Genomic DNA, 17,684 nt, shown 5'->3' on the forward strand with positions numbered 1-17,684 from the left:
TTACTCACCCTTGGATAGAGAAGAAGTGGCCATGTATGGGGGATGGGCCTTAGTTGGACCTCAATGGTGTAGAGTCTTCTCTCATGGTGAGAGGAGGGAAAGAGGGTAGGGTGTATGGGCCCCTACTTGTCATTACATACTTTGTTGATATTGTGAATACTTGAATATGGAAAGGAATGAAAATCCTTGTTGAAATAGCCTTGAAAGGACCTTGTAGAAGAACAGAAGTTCTTGAAGTTTTAGCCCCGAAAGGGCAATGTTATGGTATGGTGATTGACGTATCCCATTGGGAAAATCCACTTCCCCCCTAGTCAGGTCCTATTTTTGGATCTATTGTGTAAAACCTGGTTGGGTAGTATGCTTGATTTGTTCTTGATGTTGTGATGTTTTTGAAATGTCCCTTTAATAGTTTTGTATGATATTTCCAACCTCTAATCAGATTTTCAAGATCAAAAAACTAATATCACAAAGATCCACCAATTTCTCAATAAACCCCAAATCGGGTATGCCATAAATAGTGCCAAAAGCTTCACAGTTTCACCTATTATTAATAAATCTAAAAGTGAAAATTTTTATATAAATTTTAGCAGCATAACAGCCTATAAAATGAAATTTTTAGATCTGTATAACATGCACACAATATCTCCCAAACGAAGGACAAAAATAATGCTCATCGGGCTCCCGAAAATAGCACAAAATAGCCTGAAATCACCAAAAAAAATTAATAATCTATCACAAAAGTATAATCATATCCAAATACATATTTTCAGCTCTATTTAAACATTTAAAAGTCTGATATACAGAAGCAACCCAAACTAATATGAAATACTCAACTGGAAACACCAAACTCTTACAAAATATACACCTGAAAACCCACAAATCTGCACTGTTCAGCACAAAGGCAAACTCTGCATGAGCATGCACATGGAATGGCTTCAAACTCCCATCCTTAGCCTTCCTAGAAACCTAAAAAATCTCGTTCTTGGGTCTCCCTGGAAACCTGAAAACTCCCATTCTTGAGTCTCCTTCTCCACAGGTTTGGCAGCCTCTGAAGAATAACAAAGAAATGAGCAAAAATCCAATTCTGGAATGAGCCCAGAATGCCTCCAAACCCCTTAAAAGAGGGCATAACCCTAACTCACATTCAAGAGAGGTTAATAAAATATATTTTAATATTTATTAGTCCATTAGCTTCCAAATATTATCCCCTTTTTCTGAAACTTCACCTTTTTGGGCCTGCCTACCTTAGAAAAGATTATTATTTTTGATTATTTGAAAAGGGACATAAAAGTCCTCCCCTCCAAATATTGCTTGTCCTCAAGCAATGGCTGAACAATAAACCAATCAATCCACCTAGATCCCAAATGTAGTCATGAACTATACTACTATCAATTAACACAGGCTCCTGCAATATAACCAAGAGGAATTCATAACCAAACTGACAATTATAGCTCAACCAAACTCCAAAATCACCACTACCACAGTTAGAAACCCACAAGACACAAGCTCTTAGAACATCAAAACCCAAGTAAAGTGGACAAATCAAACTGTCAACACAGTAAATACCATCAACGCATCCCACTGGCCTGTACGGAATGTACAATCCAACTTTGCAACAATGGTGAATGCTCCCGAATGAAACTGTACCAAGTATGGAGAATCGACACACTGTACAACTCCTGCAGTCAACACAACTCTACAGATCACAGACCACTATCTCATAACCATAACTCCCATGCACCCCTGATGGTGAAAAGCCATCACAAGATAAACAACAAGAAATGGAACCCAAACCAAGTTTGTCTGCCATGAAATCCTCAGCACAAGGATCAAATGCTAACTGATGTACACACCCTGCAATATAATGTTGATAAAAAAAACCAACCTCAGTCAACAGATCACCATGAACAAGTGATACAACCCACTGTGACTGATCACCATCTAAGTCAGGAGATGTCATAGCCAAAGGAGTAGAATCAGTAACAATAACTGCTGAAGCATCACTCCCAAAATCTTGCTCTAAGTCATGTATTATCAAGTTGTTAACTGCAGAACCTATCACCATGTCATGCCCATGATAACTTTCATCCCCAAGCATCAAACTATCCCATAACTGATGACAAGCACTAGGATCCAAAGTACAAGTTTGTATCATCTTCTCATCAACATGGTCATCAAAGGTAAATTGATGAGCGTACCTCACAGTGTAATGCTGATAGAATGCGCCAATCTTAGTCAGTCGCTCAGACTGTAATCTAGATGAAACTAACTGCAATTGATCATTGACCATGTTGGAACTGACTACTACCTCCGAAGATATCACCAAGGGAGTAGTATTACTAGCATGAACCATGCCAACTACTGACTCACCAACATCACACATGATCTTTGATACATCTCTAGTCTCCATGCCATCAGTACTAGAGGCCACCACCATGTCAGGAATACAACAATCTGCTACAACACCCAACTCAACTGAACCTGACTCTAGTGGGAATGAACCTGATATGCCAATGTTAGTATCAAGGATGGATGCATTCCCATCTCCACTTTCTCTGACAATCTCGGCCATGGACATCCTTGGATCACCAAACACCACAGCTTGTGACTGTATAGAATTAGGTAAAGATTGTAGTCTCTCTAACTCCATGGTCACCTTAGCCAAATGAAACTGTGACTCCTTGAAAGCCAACTGTGTACTCTCAAGAATCTCAGAAGTCACCTCAAGTTGTTGAGTAAGCTCACTCACCTCATCTTCCTTGGCCAACAATGCATCATATGATGTACTTCCCCACTCCATAAGATAATCTCTATCAGCTACCAACTACATATAATCCTATCTCAGAATCTGGATAGCCTCCCATAAAGAGTGGAACTCTGTCAAGGAAAGATAATTGCCTCCCTACTCATTACTAGTAGGAGAACCCCATCCATAAATGGCTAACAACTAATGAGTAGCATCAAAATGCTAGCAAGTGATAGCAATGTCTCACTCACTAACTCTTAATTGATTAGACACATGATGGCACTGGCTAGACTGTCTCCTACAAACCTCCTCTGATGCACTATCTAAAGGAGTATCCTCAAAGTTACTAGTCTCTAGAGTATTACCATCCATATCCTGTGAATCAACTCCAAAGCTCATATCAACATATGGAGTATCAAAAACTGTAGCACTGATGTCTAACTCTTCTATACCAAAAGAAACTGCCAAGGAAACTAAGTCTTCAAAACTACCCATTGCATCCTCCTGGATGTCATCAATGCCAATAAGATCCTAGGACTCATCTGTACACACTGCCAAATATGAAAGATCATCAACACATTCCAACAAGTATGGTCGACTAGATATATGAAAAAAGCCCAACATCGGTGTATAAAAACTAATACCAACATCGGACAAGCTGCTGGCACAAGAAAAGACAACACCGCTAATCAAATCCATGATAGCACCCAAACAATGACTGCTACCAAAAAGTGTTAAAGATTTCCAGTTAACTGAATCCCAAATGCCAATATAACAATCTTAAGTCCATATCCGTAAACTAGAATCAGCTAGTAACTCAAGCAAACTCCTCACTTGAGTAATATGACCAATACCAACTAACTCCACATACCTGTCATGATGAGATAATGTAGTCACAATATTGTCTTCACTCACCTTCAGCTGGCGGGATAAATCATGTGAAGTACTACTAGCCTCAACCTCATGTGACAAAGCATCTAACTGTGCCTGATACTCTCTCTTAGAAAAGTCATGAATGCTCAATGTCTGCTCATCTCTACCAGGTATCTCACCATCATGCACAACAACATCCTCATAATCATCATCCTTGAGGTCAAATCTATCTATCACTCTTTGACTAAAATCATCAAATGTAGTTACTTGATCATGACCTTGAGTAGTCATTCCATGATACCACCAATCATAGGCTGCATCTTCCAAGTGTAGACTTGCAATTTGAACAACATCACTCTCCTTCATGGGGTTAAGTGTGAAGAAGGTCTGTAATTTTTGTAGCCATGCTCTAGCTGAAATTTTATTTTTTCCATCAAAAGTAGGTGCTATAAACTTGCTTATATTATTTTTGAGCTCTCTTCCACTTATGTCATGCTCCCTTCTGTACTCTTTCTTGGGCATCAAAGTGTTCATCATATCCACATATTCTCTAAAAGGAACTAAACTGTGAAAGTCATCATCTAAACCATTGTAAGTAGCTCTTAATGCAATCAAGTTACCTATAACCTCTTCCATGGGATTAAGGGCTGGATTTGGCACTGGTGGCTCATCTGCATGCAGAAAAATAGTTTTTGTTGATTGAGAGGGTGTGAGTTTCAGATTTCTTGACTCCTCTAAAGTGCTCCCTTTCTCATTAATAGATGCAACTCCTTGCAATTTTTCTATCAATATTCACAAAGCCTCTCTAGTTTCTACCAAACTATCCACTGTTTTCTTCTGAGTATTTTGGATGTCTTGGAAGAATTTCTTTGCCATCTCATCTAGATTAGCTATACTTTTTCCTTCCTTGGATTTTATACTTTTACTTTCAACTGGAGGTTTGATCAAATTTTTTTTATTCTTTTCTTGCTGTAAATATCTCTTTTCTCTTTCACTTAGTTGCATGCAATCATAAATTTTGACATGCAACTGATTAGAAGCAACATGCAACCACCAAATTCACCAAGAACTAACATGCAAATGATTAGAAGTAGAATGCAACCATAAATTTTAACATCTAGCTGATTGGAAGAAACATGCAACCATAAATTATGACATGCAAGATTTGGGTAGTTATCAAAACTGACATGCAAGATCTGGGTAGTTGTCAAAACTGACATGCAAGATCTGGGTAGTTGTCAAAACTGACATGCAAGATCTGGGTAGTTGTCAAAACTGACATGCAAGATCTGGGTAGTTGTCAAAACTAACATGCAAGCTTCTAAAAACCCTCAGGCTGGCAAGATCATGGCTTTGATACCACTAAAATGTCCCTTTACTAGTTTTGTATGATATTTCCAACCTCTAATCGGATTTTCAAGATCAAACAACTAATATCACAAAGATCCACCAATTTCTCAATAAACCCCAAAATCGGGTATGCTAGAAATAGTGCCAAAAGCTTCACAGCTTCACCTACTATTAATAAATCTAAAAGTGGAAATTTTTACAGAAATTTGAGCAGCATAACAGCCTATAAAATGACATTTCTAGATCTGTATAACATGCACACAATAGCTCCCAAATGGAAGACAAAAACAATGCTCATCGGGCTCCCAAAAATAGCACAAAATAGCCCGGAATCACCACAAAAACTTAATAATCTATCACAGAAGTATAATCATATCCAAATACATATTTTCAGCTCTATTTCAACATTTAAAAGTCTTATATACAGCAGCAACCCAAACTTATATGAAATACTCAACTGGAAACACCAAACTCTTACAAAATATACACTCGAAAACCCACAAATCTGCACTGTTCAGCACAAAGGAAAACTTTACATCAGCATGCACATGGGATGGCTTCAAACTCCTATCCTTAGCCTTCCTAGAAACCTACAAACTCCCATTCTTGGGTCTCCTTCTCCACAGGTTTGGCAACCTCTGAAGAATAACAAAGAAATGAGCAAAAATCCAGTTTTGGAATGAGCCCAGAATGCCTCCAAACCCCTTAAAAGAGGGCATAACCCTAACTCACATCCAAGAGGGGTTAATAAAATATATTTTAATATTTATTAGTCCATTAGCTTCCAAATATTATCCCCTTTTTCTGAAACTTCACCTTTTTGGGCCTACCTACCTTAGAAAAGATTATTATTTTTAATTATTTGAAAAGGGACATGACAGTTTCACCCCAGGTCAGCCTTTGTCTTCTCCTTGTTTTCCTGGGAGTTTGACGGTATTGGAAGAATTCACTTGTGAAGGACTTAGAAGAGATTTCTTTTAAATTGCAATATTATGTAAAAATGTATGTAAACTTTAATGTAATTGGCAATGAAGTCGAGTTTTCTTACTAGTTCTTTCCCGATGGAGCCCTTGAACCAGGTTGATTTATAGCAGATAAAAGATTGACTAACACTTCTTGCATTTGAATTTTAAATATTCAATTATGTATATGTGTATGGAAAAGTGGATAAAAATGGGGACGATCAACTATGTAAGTTTCAATTTCAATTATGTTGTGAGAGTAATTAATTTTATGTTTGGAAAATTCAATTCGTTATCATGATTATTAGGAGTTAAAATGATCTTACATTATGGTTAAAACAATATCAAAACTCGATAATTATCAATGCTAGTGAGAAAAATATATCTCCCCCTTGATTAATTAGATGTGTTACAAACTTTCAACACCTAAAGGAGAAGGATTATCATTCCCTTAAACTAGAAATATAAACTTTACTCAAAAAAAATCTACACTTAGTATAAATATGGACAAAAGAAAAGAAAAAGAGATGTCCTAGGAGAAAATAAGCCCTCTGGATTTTGTATGGGCAAGTGAAATTTTCTGTAAATGACAATAGAGAATATTCTCTGTAAGATTCTTTTTTAAAAAAAATATTTTTAAAAAAGAGGAAAGAAATTTAAAATGCACAAATATATCCTTAGCAAATATCCCATAAATCCTTGTGCATTAACTCATACTCTTTTTCCCCACTCAATCTTCCTTGGCGTCATATTGGTCAGGGCGGGTTGGACCTGTACTTAGGAGCTTAAGTCAATAAATTTTATGATTGATGTGACCCTTGTACCCCCCTAGATCTGTGCAGGGTCACGTGAACCAGTCGTTTGGCAAGGAAGGTGATTGTTGTGTGTGTGGGCATTTAAACCAAGGTTAGAATATGAGTGTTTAACACTCCTCCTACCCATCTTAGCACCTGGCCCTTTTTGGGCTTTGTCTACGCATGTGTGTGTGGGATCACACCTGTGAGGACAGGCTTGGGGCAACATGCAGGCCTTGGGATCCACCCAAGGAAGCTTAGGATAGCGGATGGCCAAGTGGCCAAGTGGAGAGTTGGTGGGAGTAGGCTTAGGGAGTAGCAATGAGTAGATTAGTTTTTAGTTAAGTTAGTTTAAAATTAGTTGTTTTATAAGTTGATAGTTTGTGTAGTGTTAAGTTAGGTAGATGTTAGTAGGGTTAGAGTTAGTTGGTTTGGGGATAAGGGCTATTAAGGGTGTTTTTATGAGTAGGTTCATTTATACTTTAGGAAATTTAAATTTTTATGTTATAAATTTTAGTTTTAAGTGAGTTAGCAATATGTGTTTGTTAAAGTAGTAAAGTTAATGGATAGAAATTAGTATAATTAGTAATAAAGCTTTAGTAGTCATAGTTGTTAGCTTTTAAATTGTATTGCAAATAAAGTTTTAAGTTTATTTTTTTTGATAGTTAGGATTATACATTTCAAATGTTACTTTCTAAATATTAGAATGTATTTTAGGTATTTGTTATTTTAGATTTTGTGTTAATTGAGCATAATTAGATATTTTGTTAAGAAATTAAATTAGTACTTTATAAAGTTGAGTAGGTAGTGTTATTTTAAATACTATAAGTTAGTTTTAGTTGAAGTGATTTCATCAGGAGTTAAGTTAAACGTCGGAGGTTCGTTGTTAGCTAGTAAAGGTTAATTATTTGATAAGTGTCAAGATAGTATTGTCTATTGGTTTTGAAATTAGTTTGTGTCAAAATTGTTAGTATGTTTAGAGTTTCAGGATTATAATTGGTAGTAGTGTTAATAAAATTTAGCGATTTTATGAGATGTTAAGATTAGATGGTTAACGTTCTTGAAATAGATTTTTGTATTGGTTTAAGATTAAAATTACTTCAATTTATAGATATATTTTATCTTTGAAGGTTCAATTAAAGCTATTTGATCTTATTATTATTTGTAATTACCATGTAGGCATCTAAGGTTAGTAAGTGTTACATTTTTGTGCACAAGTTTTATAGGATGGATTACTTGGTCTTGGTTGTTGTTTTAGGATTACGTTCTAGGATATTGGTTGACATATATGACTTAATGAAGAAATGTTAATGGTTCAATTAACTCTATTAGGTTATGCTAATAACTAGTAATCGAGTGCCAAGGAGGTAAGTTAACTCCTTGAAGATGTAAACTAGCTCTCCTAGGAGTTGTGTTAGCATTTTGAATGAATGTGAGGTAACTTGATATACTAACATAATGTATGAAATTGTATAAACTTAATATGTGTTATACAATTGGTCAACCTCCTCTAAATTTTGAGGTAGTAGGTATTATACATTGTGATTGTTTAAAAAAAAAAAAAAATTGGTTTGTTTATGCTCGAATTTTGGGCATGACATTTTGGTATCAGAGCCAAGTTTCATGACACTTGGGAAACAATGGGTCCATGTTAAGGGTCGACATTTAAGTATTACTATGTGAAGTAGGGAATATCCCTCGTAGACTTTTAAGAAGCTAATACATTCAGTCTGAACTATGATACTAATAAGTAAACCTAAGAAAAACCTAAAATTGGCATCAACGAATGTAAATGGTTAACCATATTAGCTAAACTCATCTTAATGACCGAAACAGAACTGACTAGAGGTAAGGATATTATATTTATATTAAATTATTTCGAGCACAATCACCCTAAAATACTTTGTATCTTGAGAATGGAAACAAGTACATAACATAAAAAGTTTGAAGGAAGGAAAAGAGGGTGTGGTCAAGGAGGAAGGGGTGGTAGTAGGTCATTTGGAGGCTGAAATGAGACCCAAAAGAAAAAAGAAGATGTGGGTACTAGCAAGAACCAGAGGAATGAGGGTTTCAACTACTCCCATGATCAAAACTTTGGAGATCAGAGAAGAAGAGGTAAAGGACATGGATAAAGATTAGGAAGAGGAGTCTTCCATAATACCTATTTTCATTGCAATGAAGAAGGACATCATGCCTTTGAATGCCCTCAATGTCAAGGAAGGACAGATAGGAGAGTTAATGGCCAAGCAAGGGTTGCTCATGTGGATGAGGATTCATAGTCATCACATTCAAAGGATGCAGAAAGAGGAGAGGTTCTCGTAAATGAAAGGGTCTTACTAAGTGGTGAGACTGAACCTAGACAAAGGAGGAGTTTCTTTCATACCATGTGCAAGTGTGAGGGTAAGTGTTGTGATACAATTGTTGATGGTGGCAACACTGACAACTTGGTTTCTGAGTAGATGGTCTCTAAGCTAAAGATCAAAAGGGAGAAACACCTCCAACCTTATCAAATTGCTTGGGTGAAGGATGATCATAAGGTCCTCGTCAGTGAACAATGTTTGGTGAAGTTCAAGATTGGGAGTTTCCATGATGAAGTTCTCTGTGACATTATTCCAATGGATGTTTGTCATTTATTGCTAGGAAGAATGTGGCAATTCGATAGGCATGTTGTACATGATGGTCATGCAAATACATACTCTCTGACAAAGGATGGAGTTCACCACAAACTAAAGCCCTTGATAAAGGAAGGTGAAAAGGTATGCAGTAGTTCTAGGATATGTCTTGTTGATGGAAGAAAATTTTGGGATGGTATGAAACATCAATGTATATATTATGCTTTGATTCCTAGAAAAGATAAGGAAGGTAGTAGTGAAATTCCACCTAAATTTTTAGCCCTATTAAGTGAGTATGGAGATGTCATCTCTGATAATGTTCTAGAAGGGTTTCCACCAGTAAGGCTAATTAGTCATCAAATAGATTTAATCCATGGAGCTAGTTTGCCTAACAAGGCTACTCAAAGGATGACTCCTACTAAAACTTGGGAGCTAAACAAACAAGTTCAAGAGCTATTGAGGAATGGTTTGATTCGAGAGAGCTTGAGTCCATGTGCTATATCTATAGCACTAGCACCAACGAAGGATGGAGAGTGGAGGATGTGCACAAACTCTCGAGCTATAAACATAATAACCATCAAGTATTGGTTCCCTTTGCCAAGAATGGATGATCTTATGGACTACTTGAGTGGAGCTCAATACTTCATAAAGACAGATCTCAAGAGTGGCTACACCAGATATGGATACGAGAGGGAGATGAGTGGAAGACTACATTCAAGACCAAGGATGGTCTATATGAGTTGTTAGCCATGCCCTTTGGACTGATCAACATGCCAAGCACCTTCATGCGGCTTATGAATGAGGTACTATAGAAATTGTTGGGTAAATTTATTATTTTCTATTTGGATAATATTTTAATTTTTAGCAAGACTTTGTATGAAAATTTATTGCATATTCTTAGAGTCCTTGAAAAGTTGAGGGAAGAGAAAATGTTGATTAATTTGAAGAAGTGTAGCTTTGTAACAAAAGAGTTAGTCTACCTAGGGTTTGTTGTATCATCTAAGGGTCTCAAAATGGATCCAAAGAAGGTAAAAGCCATCTTAGCATGACCTACTCCAAGGTTTGCTATTGAGGTGAGATCATTTCATGGTCTAGTTCATTTTTACAGGAAGTTCATTAAAAATTTCAGTGGCATATGTGCACCCCTAATTGAAACAATAAGGGGGTATAGGAAAGAGTTCAAGTGGACTACAATAGCCACAACGAGTTTTGAATTATTGAAGAAGAAGGTGACTGAACAACCTGTGTTGGCACTTCTTGATTTCAGTAAAGTGTTCTAGGTAGATTGTGATGCTAGTGGTAGTGCTATTGGGGCTGTATTGAGCCAAGAAGGTAAGCCTATTGCATATTTTAGTGAAAACTTGAATGATGCAAAGAAGAAGTATTCTATTTATGATTAGGAGTTCTATGCAATGGTTTAGGCCTTAAAGAAATGGAGGCATTATTTATTGCCAAAATAATTTCTCTTGTAAACTGATCATCAGGCATCACATTACCTAAATAGCCAACTTAAATTGAACCATAGATATTTGAAGTGGGTAGATTTCATGTAGAGCTATACATTTGTGTTGAAACATAGAAGTGGAAGGTCTAATAGGGTTGCAGATGCATTGAGTAGGAGGCAAATGTTGTTGGCAGTAATGCAGGTTGAAGTGGTTGGGTTTGATGAACTCAAGAATCTATACCCTAAGGATCCTAATTTTTTTGAAGTGTGGAAGGCTTGTAAAGAACTTGTTACTATAGACAGAAATAGGTGGTTAGATTATTTGATTCAGGATGGTATGCTATTTAAGGATAGTCAATTGTGCATTCCAAGGAGTTCCATGAGGGAAAACTTGATGAAAGAGAAGCACAGTGGGGGGGGGTGAAAAGACACTTTTGTCAAGATAAGACCATTTCCATTCTTAGAGAACATTAATTTTTGGCCTCAAATTTCATAGGATGTGAAGAAGTATGTATAGAGTTGTCAAGTATGTCAAGTAGCCAAAGGATTTAGTCACAATACTAGACTCTATTAGCCATTGCTCCTTCCATTGAAGCCATGGGAGGACATAAGTATGGATTTTGTTCTTGGATTGCTGAGGAAACAAACGGGTAATGACTCAATGTTTGTGGTGGTTGATAGGTTCTCCAAGATGGCACATTTCATTCCATGCCACAAGACCCATGATGTTGTACATATTGCAGATTTATTTTTTAGAGAGGTGGTGAGACTACATGGTCTCCCAAAGAGTATTTTTTTTGATAGAGATACTAAATTTGTGGGATATTTCTGAAGGACTTTATGAAAGAAGTTGAGGATAGAATTGAAGTTCAATTCTATACATCATCCACAGACTGCTAGCCAGATAGAAGTGGTAAATAGAAGTCTGGGCAATTTGCTGAGGTGTTTAGTGGGAGATAAGCCCAAGGGATGGGATTTGATTCTACCACAAGTACAATTAACTTACAATAATTCTATAAATAGGAGTACTGGTAGATCACCATTCCAAATTGTGTATGGTAGTAGCCCAAGGACTGCACTAGAATTAAGGAAGATTGAGCAAGTGGAGAGGACAAGTGTAGAGGCTGAAGAATTTTCTAAACATGTCAAGAGCCTACATAAGGAGGTCCATGCACACATTACCAAGATGAATCAATAGTATAAAGATAGGGCAGATCAAAGGAGGAGACATAAGGAATTCCAAGTAGGGGTTCTAGTTATGGTACACTTACAAAAGGAATAGTTTCTAGTGGGTACTTACAACAAGCTAAAGATGAAGAAATTTGGCCCCTGCAAAATTTTGAAGAAACATGACTTAGGAAATGCATATGAGGTGGGGTTGCTAGATGGGATTCACATTTCTCCTATCTTCAACATTGCAAACTTAACAAAATATCATGATGATGGTGTAGATGAGTGGTTGATGCTGGAGCCATGTCCAATTCCTACTTCTAAGAAGGAGGAGATAGAAGAGATTCTAGATATTCATGTGTGCAAGAGTACTAGAAATAGGTAGTATGAGGAGTACCTAGTGAAGTGGAAAGGATGAACAATAGAAGACTCAACTTGGATATCAATAGCAGAGGTTTGCCATTTGGGTTTTCCTCTACTAGCCATAAAGTGACAGGGTCACTTTTCAATCTACCCAAGGGGTCTGATGCAAGAGCATCTAGTGGCATAAGGGCAATCCTATATCACCCAAACAAAAATTAAAAAAATTCTTAGAGTTAGTTTCTGTTTAATGTGTTTTCATTTTAGGATACTAATTTGGGTCAAATAAAGGTTCTAACTCTCATAGTTCCACTATTACTTTTCTGGGTTAGAGTTTTTAAGCACCTTGGGATATGTGTAAATGCAGAAAATGAGTTATTTTATTATTGAGCCAAAATTATGACGAGTTAGAGGGTGTAAGTTGGAGGGATGATTATACTTGTAATTTAAAATGCTCCAAAAAAAGAATAAGATCAAAAGGTTTTATGGTTAGAAAGTTATCATAGTTTTAAATTTCTTGAAGACCTCCTAAGAGCACTTCAAAATTAGATTTAGGGCACGGGTATGTGCAAGATCATGGTGTACCAAACTATGGCCTTAAGTGGCAGTGAAAAATCAGCAAATCAGGTTTATGTCAACTTGACACATAATTTTGAAGTGCTTATGGACTTTATATCAAAAAGTTGTAAGAAAATAATTTGTAAAAAATTGAATGTAGTTTCTAAACTACTAGGCCTTATCAGGAGAAAAAAATAATTGATTGGTCAAAAGTTTGAATTTTAATGCAGTACTAAGAAAATTTCAAGGCAAAAATAAAAAGTAGGTGTATGTCTGACCACCTTAATCAAAATCAAATCATAATATTTTTTTAATATAATTATAGATATAAAAACTAGACTCATGCCCGAATGTGACGCATATTTTTTGATATTTTTATTCCAAATAAATAATTTAATATGAATTTTCTACCAAAACTTTTTCGAATTAAAAAAAGTCTCGTGTCTGACCACCCTAACTAATAGAAAATTTGATCAAATTTTTTTTTTTTTTTTTTTTTCTTATACTAGGCGAAGTATAGAATGTGATGCAACTTTTAGATTTAAAAAATGTTATACCATTTGAAAGTTATAGCTATTTTTCATTCAGTATGTCAATCAACACTTTCCAATAATCTTCATTGATAATTAACTAATAAATACTTATCGAACTCAGAATTTGACAGAAATTATATTGATGGAATCTAGAGAGCGATATTAAAAAACCCATTTCATTTCATTCAATTTCGATCAAAATAACATTGTCAGATGGCTACCCGAAGTCTGAGTATCACTAAAACTCTCTATAAACACGTCTTTGGGGTTGACCGGGCAGGCTTGGTAAATACCAAGCCTGATCGGATATCCGATTTGAAATCGGATATCCAATTTCAAATCGGATATCCGATTTGGCTCGGTAGTTATATTCCAAAAATCTTCAAATTTTGGAGGGAAATTCGATTTAAACGTTCTAGTTTTTTATTTTTAAATTATTTCACTTATATTAATATGTAAAAGCATATATATATATATATATATATATATAATAATGTAATGTAAACATACAAGATATAATCTAGTAATATATAATAATATCTTATGTTAATCTTATTACAATCTATAAATATAATATATATTATTATTATTTTTACTAAATATAATAACGTAATTTATATATATATAAAATACGTATTATATATTATTATATTAATATGTATGTTATTAATATATACAATAACGTAATATTTTCATTAAATGTAATATGTATTATATATTATTATATTAATATGTATAATAATATAATATTTATATAACAACGTAATATTTTTATTAAATATAATATATATTATAAATATTATTATATTAATATGTATGTTATTAATATATTTATATAATAACGTAATATTTTCATTAAATATAATAATGTAATATGTATATGTATATATATATATATATATTATTATATTGATATGTATATTATTAATATATATGTATATTATTAATATATAAGAGTCAAAGGGGGTCATACGGTGACCTATAACCCTCTTTGACCCATTAAACGACGATATATGTCTCTAGGGGTCCTAGGACCCCAAGGGACATATGTCATCATTTAATGGGTCAAAGGGGGTCCCTTTGACCCATTAAATGATGACATATGTCCCTAGGACACCCAGGGACATAGCCGAATCGTTCATATCAGTCAAAGGGGGTCATAGGGTGACCTATGACCCCCTTTGACCCATTAAACGACGACATATGTCTCTAGGGGTCCTAGGACCCCTAGGGACATATTCAAATGGGTATTATGGATCAAAGAGGGTCATAGGGTGACCTATGACCCTCTTTGACCCATTAAACGATGACATATGTTCCTAGGGTTCCTAGGAACCCTAGGGACATAGTCGAATCGTTCATATGGGTCAAAGGGGGTCATAGGGTGACCTATGACCCCCTTTGACCCATTAAATGATGACATATGTCCCTAGGGGTCCTAGGACCCCCAGGGACATAGTCGAATCATTCATATGGGTCAAAGGGGGTCATAGGGTGACCTATGACCCCCTTTGACCCATTAAACGACGACATATGTCCCTAGGGGTCCTAGGACCTCTAGGGACATATTCGAATGGGTAATATGGGTCAAAGGGGGTCATAGGGTGACCTATGACCCTCTTTGACCCATTAAACGACGACATATGTCCCTAGGGGTCCTAGGACCCCTAGGGACATATTCGAATGGGTAATATGGGTCAAAGGGGGTCATAGGGTGACCTATGACCCTCTTTGACCCATTAAATGACGATATATGTCTCTAGGGATCCTAGGACCACTAAGGACATATTCGAATGGGTAATATGGGTCAAAGGGGGTCATAAGGTGACCTATGACCATCTCTGACTCATTAAAGAATGACATATTTCTCTAGGGGTCCTTGGACCCTTAGGGACATATTCGAATTGTTCATATGGGTCAAAGGGGGTCATAGGGTGACCTATGACCCCCTTTGACCCATTAAACGGCGACATATGTCCCTAGGGGTCCTAGGACCCCTAGGGACATATTAAAATGGGTAATATGGGTCAAATGGGGTCATAGGGTAACCTATGACGCTCTTTGACCCATTAAACGATGACATATGTCCTTAGGGGTCCTCAGACCCCTAGGGACATATTCGAATCGTTCATATGGGTCAAGGAGGGTCATAGGGTGACCTATGACCCTCTTTGACCAATTAAACGATGACATATGTCCCTAGGGGTCCTCGGACCCCTAGGGACATATTCGAATCGTTCATATGGGTCAAAGGGGGTCATAGGGTGACCTATAACCCTCTTTGACCCATTAAACGATGAAATATGTCCCTAGGGGTCCTAGGACCCTTAGGGACATATTCGAATCGTACATATGGGTCAAAGGGGGTTATAGGGTGACCTATGACCCCTTTTGACCTATTAAACGACGACATATGTCTCTAGGGGTCCTAGGACCCGTAGGGACATAATCAAATGGGTATTATGGGTCAACGGGGGTCATACGTTGACCTATGACCCTCTTTGACCCATTAAATGACGACATATGTCCCTAGGCGTCCTTGGACCCCAAGAGACATATTCGAATGGGTAATACGGGTCAAAGGGGGTCATAGGGTGACCTATGACCCTCTTTGACCTATTAAACGACGACATATGTCCCTAGGGGTCCTAAGACCCTAGGGACATATTTGAATCGTTCATATGGGTCAAAGGGGGTCATAGGGTGACCTATGACCCCCTTTGACCCATTAAACGACTACATATGTCCCTAGGGGTCCTAGGACCCCTAGGGACATATTCGAATGGGTAATATGGGTCAAAGGGGGTCATAGGGTGACTTATAACCCTCTTTGACCCATTAAATGACGACATATGTCCCTAGGGGTCCTAGGACCCTTAGGGACATATTCGAATGCGTAATATGGGTCAAAGGGGGTCATAGGGTGACCTATGACCCTCTTTGACCCATTAAACGAAGACATATGTCCCTAGGGGTCCTAGGACTTTAGGGACATATTCGAATGGTTCATATGGATCAAAGGGGGTTTGACACATTAAACGATGACATATGTCACTAGGGGTCCCAGGACCCCTAGGGACATATTTGAATCACTCATATGAGTCAAAGGGGTTCATAGAGTGACCTATGACCCCCTTTCACCCATTAAACGATGACATATGTCCCTAGGGGTCCTAGGGCCCTAGGGACATATTCGAATGGTTCATATGGGTCAAAGACGGTCATAGGGTGACCTATGACCCCCTTTGACCCATTAAACAATGACATATGTCCTTAGGGGTCCTAGGACCCCTAGGGACATATTCGAATGGGTAATATGGGTCAAATGGGGTCATTGGGTAACCTATGACCCTCTTTGACCCATTAAACGATGACATATGTCTCTAGGGGTCCTAGGACCCCTAGGGACATATTCGAATCATTCATATGGGTCAAAGGGGGTCATAGGGTGACTTATGACCCTCTTGACCCATTAAACAATGATATATGTCTCTAGGGGTCCTCGTACCCCTAGGGACATATTTGAATGGGTAATATGGGTCAAAGGGGGTCATAGGGTGACCTATGACCCTCTTTGATCCATTAAACGACGACATATTTTCCTAAGGGTCCTAGGACCCTTAGGAACATATTCGAATGGGTAATATGGGTCAAATGGGGTCATAGGGTAACCTATGACCCTCTTTGACCCATTAAACGATGACATATGTCTCTAGGGGTCCTAGGACCCCTAGGGACATATTCGAATCGTTCATATGGGTCAAAGGGGGACATAGGGTGACCTATGACCCTCTTGACGCATTAAACGACGATATATGTCTCTAGGGGTCTTAGGACCCCTTGGGACATATTTGAATGGGTAATATGGGTCAAAGGGGGTCATAGGGTGACCTATGACCCTCTTTGACCCATTAAATGATGACATATGTCCCTAGGGATCCTCGGACCCCAAAGGACATATTTGAATGGGTAATATGGGTTAAATGGGGTCATAGGGTGACCTATGACCCTCTTAGACCCATTAAACGACGACATATGTCCCTAGGGGTCCTAGGACCCTAGGGACATATTCCAATCGTTCATATGGGTCGAAGGGGGTCATAGGGTGACCTATGACCCCCTTTGACCCATTAAACGACAACATATGTCCCTAGGGGTCCTAAGACTGCTAGGGACATATTTGAATCGTTCATATGAGTCAAAGGGGGTCATAGGGTGACCTATGACCCTCTTTGATACATTAAACGATGACATATGTCCCTAGAGGTCCTAGGACCCCTAG

Source organism: Cupressus sempervirens, chromosome 4 (genome assembly GCF_028749045.1).
Source record: "Cupressus sempervirens isolate cs-2001-9-10 chromosome 4, ASM2874904v1, whole genome shotgun sequence".
Classification (NCBI taxonomy): Eukaryota; Viridiplantae; Streptophyta; class Pinopsida; order Cupressales; family Cupressaceae; genus Cupressus; species Cupressus sempervirens.